This window comes from Mixophyes fleayi, chromosome 4 (genome assembly GCF_038048845.1).
Source record: "Mixophyes fleayi isolate aMixFle1 chromosome 4, aMixFle1.hap1, whole genome shotgun sequence".
In the NCBI taxonomy this organism is placed as follows: Eukaryota; Metazoa; Chordata; class Amphibia; order Anura; family Limnodynastidae; genus Mixophyes; species Mixophyes fleayi.
In genome coordinates, this window is record NC_134405.1 from 18,864,395 (window position 1) to 18,871,085 (window position 6,691).

Sequence of the window (6,691 nt, forward strand, 5' to 3'; positions counted from 1 at the left end):
GGTATTGCTGACCTTGCTTTTCAGTTGCTAGACAAAGGTACGCTAATAAAATGTTAAAAAAAAAAAATCAATATAATTGTATGACAAGTAGAACCCATGGCTGATATCCATGGTGATTGTGTAAAATTGGTTCAACAAGTGTGTACTTTGCATTGCTCCAATGTTTTAATCTCAAAGAACACAAAGTTATTTTCCAGTAAAGCGTGGGGTTATTTATTCTGGACTACAGTCAAGGGATATTTACTCCATAAATAGTCGCCTCACCAGTCATTCCCTGGTAGATCTGAATTCCTCACCATAATGGCACACATAAAATCAGCTCTCATTCTCCTTTCTCTCTTCTCAGTAGTACACAGCTATGTTGATACTGATAATGGAGGTAGATGGGGTACCTGGGGGCCAGTTGAGCGGTGCCCAGATGGTTATAAAGTCAGAGGAGTCTCTCTAAAGGTAAGTCAATGAGACATGTCCACTTTGTTGGACAGACTGAGAAGAAGTGTTGTGGGAAGGGGGCAGAATTCAGAAGAATAGAACATTGTTGATGGATAACATTAAATTGTGTAGCAATAAGTACAATTATCATACAAAACAAACATATCAACTCTTGTATACAATAACAACAATATGTAACAAACATTAATTTGTAAGAGTTTAAATAATTTCAAAGGTCAAATATATATGAATGACCGACTGGTAACAATCAGAAATTTGCTAGAAGTTAATATATTACAGATTAAAAAAAAAAAAAAAGAGTATTTTGGAGGTAGATTTTTTTACAATGCACCCCAGAATTTCTGGAACATTACAGTAGAGAATAGCACATGCTCACTATACATATATCTTAAATATCTTTATTTTTGCCACTGTTCGAGAATATCTATGTATATTTTATATATGTGTATAGAAATGTTGCATATTAATACTTTATGTTTAGCATAAATTAACAAGTTATTTTGATTTTAATATAAGCTCCCGTTTGTAATTAGTTTCTGCTTTACTACCACATATGGTACATATTTTTGGTTGTACATTATTACATATGTAGACACGTGGTCAGTTATGAAGCTATGGAGAACTATAAATCATATAATATGTCATAATCTTGCGAAATTACAACCTTAGTCTACAATCAAGAAAAGTTACAGAGTTATCCTCCATGGTGCCCTGTGGAAAGGATAATCAATGACAAATTAACAAATTATAAATGCTAATTTTTATCTGTTTCTCTGTCTTCCTCGCTGTAAATACAATCTCTTTCCTCTATCTAACTTGATTTTCATAGTAAAGTTGTTGCCTAGAGATCTATTAAGATGATATCTTTATTTATATTTTATATATGACCTCCCCCTCTCCTGACACGCGTTTCATAATTCGTAAATTACTAAGCAGGAAATGGCCAACCCCAAATTTTAGCACAAAACTGTGTTTTCTTTCACACAATCTTCTCATTATATTTTAAAATATTTAATCTTTTTAAAGAAATGATACATCCACCAGTGTTTTCAGAAAATAGTAAAAAAAAAAAAAAAAGTTATACAATTTAATTCTTATTTTTCTCACAATGCATCACTGGATTTAATCTACAGGGTGATTCAAAAGTCGCAGTACACCCTTTTATTTCAAAAACTCTACAGGAAATTGGGAAACCTGAATACTCCAGTAAGGTATGGGTGACGTGGTCTATCTTTTACGGTATGTACCAAACATGGGCGCCATCTTGAAATTGGCCAATCGGCCCAATTCCTGTAGAGTTTTTGAAATGAAAGGGTGTACTGCGACTTTTGAATCACCCTGTACTTGTACAGAAAGATCAAATCATGTTGTATGTTTCCAAAATGACAACCTTGTCTAAAGGAACATGTCGATGCCTTGCCCAAGTCAGAGTCTTCCTAACTCCCAAAAAAATGTAGACTTGCAGTCTATGTACTGTACATTTAAATCTTTTGTTTAGATTCTCCATTTTTTAACAACCCTACCCTGTACATTGAGCATGAGTAGAACATTGGTCACTTCAGTGAGGGCAGATTTGGGTAGAGTGTAATGGGTGGAAGCCTCATTGCAGAGGGTGAAGAGGAGAGTGAGTGGTGAGATAGTGGGTAGAGCAGTTACACATAGTCCATTTAATTACTTTGGGAGCAAAGTTGAGGAGAAAAATGGGGTAGATGGAAAGAGAAGTAGGGTCAAGAGATGGTTTCTTGAGGATAGATCGGAACATGTTTGAAGATGAAGGAAAAGTGCTAGTGAAGCGGCAGACATTCAAGAGGTAGCAGAGAAGATGGGATGGAATGGGGTCAATAGCACAGTTTGAAGGGGATGAGAAATAACAGAGTGTGACGACCTCAACATTAGAACCAGGATAGAAAGACCTGCATGTGGGTTAGTGAGTGGAAAGGAATGTATATGTGGGACGATGGATCTAGTGAGATTTCTTGACCGATGGTGTTAATCTTGCCTTTGAAGTAGGTGATGACGTAATGAACAGTGAGGGAAAAGAAGAGAGTGGAGGGGTTTGCAGAGAAATGACAGGTGTAGACATTAGGGATTTAGGTAAGTAGGTATGATATGGAAGAGAGAGGATGGTATAGTAAGGAGAAAGGGCAAATTTGTAGTGGAAGAAGTTAGCATTGAAGTAAGATTTTATCCATTGGCCTTTGACAGTACAAATGTATTTGTTTGCCTTTTTTTATTTTATCTTCATTTATTTATTTATTTTATTCTATTTTTAAAAAGGGATTAATTATACATTGCATCTGAGGTTTACATATATACAGTAGCAGAGTATCAGCCGATCAAGTATACAACTATAATAATACAGACAAAAGCAAAAAAGATACTAATAATCAAAATTTGTAAAACTTGTACCTTGTACGTTCCAGCTAGTAGACGTTGTTATTGAATCAAGGTACTATAGGATCCCTAAGGGATTCCTCAGAAAGATGCAAGTTGTTGGTATTTTCCATTATATGGGAAGAGAAAAGAAGGGGAGAAAAAGAAAAAGAAGGAGGAAGGGGGAAGAAGGGTCTAAGAGGAAAAAAAGAAAGACAAATGGGGATGCTGGGTCCACACAATGGGGTGAAAAGAAAGAAAAGAAAGAGAGGTGAAGAGGTAAGAATCGGGCAGAAGAGTGGCGCGACCTGCACCGCCCCCATTTGGCACAGAACAAAAAGGTGTCACATAAAGAATTTACTGGGTGCCCGGAAGTGGGGTCTGGTGGTAGTCATACCAAGGGTCCTAAACCTTGTGGAATTTAATTACTCGGTCTCAAAGGAGGCTTATTAGATACTCCATAGATGCTATATACCAAACCCAAGAAACGACCGCCTGGAGGTCGGGCGGGCGGGAGGATTTCCAATCGCTGGCTATCTGCACGCAGGTGGCAGCAAAAACATGTTGTACCAATAGATCGCTGTTTAGAGAGGGTTTTGATTGAGGAGCAGAGTAACATGACATTTATATTATTCATTTCATTCATTTTAAGAGTTGTTCTTTGGGAAAACTGAACACTAAAAGGGAAATGCCATATAATGATTTCAGTATACATTTTGTAGCACTTGTCTTGCTAATTTAGGGTGTGTTCTAATACGCCTTGGAGAAAACATGACTAATTGGTGAAATGAATAACTAGCACTGCTTCTCAATGGTCAAAGTAATTCCCTGCAGAATCCTCCAGGAGAAAGTTCCCCAGCTATGCACAGGATGTTCTTCCATGTCTTGGCACTTTGTTGCTGCTCAGAATGGGCAAAGGTCCATATATGGAGGTCTAGTGCTGAACTGCTTCACATTTTAAGCATTTATTTAAGTGTACTGTACTTTGTGTTATTATTCCTGTTTTCTAATATATCCCCTCTATTCTGATTAGGTAGAAGAACACCAGGGAAAAGGGGACGATACAGCTGTAAATGGAATCCGTTTCCATTGTTTTAACCAAAATAATGCTGAAACTACTATCCAGTCCGCCGTGTCCCAGTGAGTCTCACGCATCATATTTACATGCATGTTACTTTCCTTATGCAGTAGTTTTCCATGCCAGCTATTCATACACTTTCAATTCACAAAGGTCTTTTTATGTAAAGAATATGCTACATTAAATGACGATGACCCAGCTGCAGATTACTCAGAGGTCCAGCTAAAATGTCCAGTGGCTTTAAATGCAGTTTTCATTCATGCCGCCATCATTACTATACTGCAATTAGATGTTCTGGCTGAAACAATCTATAAAAAAATCAGTAAGGATAGAGTACTTTAAGTTCTCTAAGTATCAGACCTTTACACCCCCACCACCATCACCACCACTATCACCATCACCACCACCACCATCACCACCACCACCATCACCACCACCATCACCACTACCATCACCATCACCACCACCACCATCACCACCACCACCACCGTCACCACTACCACCGTCACCACCACCACCGTCACCACTACCACCACCACCATCACCACCACCACCATCACCACCACCCTCACCACTACCACCGGCTGCAGCTCTCATAACCCTCAAGGCTTACAGCCTGGTAGAATTCAAATATAAATTACTCTGCACAAGGTTGTTGGCTGGAGGCTGATAGGACAACTCTGCAAACAGCCATTTATGATTAAACTCCTTCAAGTTGAAAGCCTGGAGCATTACAGAGGCTGATGCAAGATAATAAGTACCTTGTAGACATGAAACTCCCACAGGACTACTGCTTTGTATTTGGTGTCAGTAGGACTGTTGGTGGGGTAGGTCCATGTTCCTCTCTGGAGATACATCCATATTAGTTTGTCAATCTACTGTAATGTCCACATGTCCTTTTCCTGAGCTACTACTTAACTTATAATGTAATTATTTAGTAACTTTTGCATGCATTAACTTTTTCACCCACACTATATATTTTATTACACTTTACTGTTATTTATCTACTTATAACATTATAGAAAGCAATACAATAATTTGTAAAGCAAATATACACTGATCCACATCTATACAAGGACCAAGCTCTGATCATATTTCTCTTCTTATCTCTACAGATGGGGCTACTGGGGTCCTATGATAAAATGTAGCAGTGGCCACGTTGTGTCATACCAAATAAAAGTGGAACCACCTCAAGGTAAAGGAGATGACACTGCTCTCAATAACATCAGGATTCAGTGCTCCAACGAGGATCAGATGGAGGCGATTGGAAGCCCATGGGGATCATACGGATCATGGAGCTTTAGGTGCAATTCCGGCGCATGTGGTATGCAAACTAAGGTGGAGCTACCTCAAGGAAGAGGAGATGATACAGCCCATAACGATATGAGGATGTATTGCTGTGATTAGTGATAATGAATTATACACAATTGTGTATTCCACCCTTCTGTTTTCTGCATATCATTGGTGAATACGTAGAAAGTCTTTGCCAATTAGCACAAAATGTGTAGTATTGGACTAATATATTTATATATATATATATATATATATATATATATATATATAATGTACTGCAACTTCTGGGGTGTGTCTAATGCTCAAGCATTAATAAAAAAAGTAAATCTAACCAGGAACGTCTATTGTCCACATTATTTGTAGGTCTCTATGACACTCTGTAACATATGTAAAGGTAATACAGTTGAGGTGTAATTTACGAATATGGAGGAACAGAGTAAAATCTGCATCTTCCTGCTCTGTGACGGGATGCCCCTGTTTCTGTGCCTGTTTGGTCACATACATGCATGGATTAGTGAGCCAAAATGGCATCAGTTGCGTCAGGATCAAAGTTTCGCTCCTTATGATAGTAAAATCTGCCAGACCCTGGTTAGGACATATCAAGACATTAGATTTTGTTCTATGAGATGAGATATGTAATGAAATGTAAGTGGTGGAGACATACTTCGATCAGCCACAAAATGAAAACTCCGGTCAAGTGAACTGAATAACATTAATTATCCTGTTACAATGCTCCTGTCAAGGGGTGGGATATATTAGGCAGCAAGTGAGCAGTCAGTACTTGACGTTATCCATCTATTGTTATTCTTCTATTAAATGTCCCCAGATACCGATCTCTCGTTGTTCATCTATGAAGTTGTCCCCAGTAATTTTTCTCTCATTGTTCTTCTATGAAGTTCTCCCCAGTTATCAATCTCTCTTTGCTCTTCTATGAAGCTGTCCCCAGCTACCAATCTCTCGTTGCTCTTCTACGAAGTTATCCCCAGTTACCGATCTTTCATTGCTCTTCTATGAAGCTGTCCCCAGTTACCAATCTTTCGTTGCTCTTCTATGAAGTTGTTCCCAGTTACCGATCTTTCGTTGCTCTTCTATGAAGCTGTCCCCAGTTACCAATCTCTCATTGCTCTTATATGAAGTTGTTCCCAGTTACCTATCTCTCATTGTTCTTCTATGAAGTTGTCCCCAGTTACAAATCTTTTGTTGCTCTTCTACGAAGTTATCCCCAGTTACCAATCTCTCTTTGCTCTTCTATGAAGCTGTCCCCAGCTACCAATCTCTCGTTGCTCTTCTACGAAGTTATCCCAAGTTTCCGATCTCTCGTTGCCCTTCTATGAAGCCGTTACCAATCTTTCGTTGCTCTTCTACGAAGTTGTTCCCAGTTACCGATCTCTCGTTGCTCTTTTATGAAGTTGTCCCCAGTTACCAATCTCTCATTGCTCTTATATGAAGTTGTTCCCAGTTACCTATCTCTCATTGCTCTTCTACAAAGTTGTT

The 6,691-nt window shown here is 38.5% G+C and overlaps 1 long non-coding RNA gene across 1 annotated transcript; it reads left to right on the plus strand.

The window, feature by feature from the left end:
• The first annotated feature begins 261 nt into the window (after positions 1–261).
• On the plus strand, positions 262–5,535 carry LOC142151076 (uncharacterized). The gene is made up of 3 exons (XR_012691139.1): positions 262–450; positions 3,860–3,966; positions 5,020–5,535. It is a non-coding gene; the product is annotated as an uncharacterized LOC142151076 (long non-coding RNA).
• Positions 5,536–6,691: the final 1,156 nt, after the last annotated feature.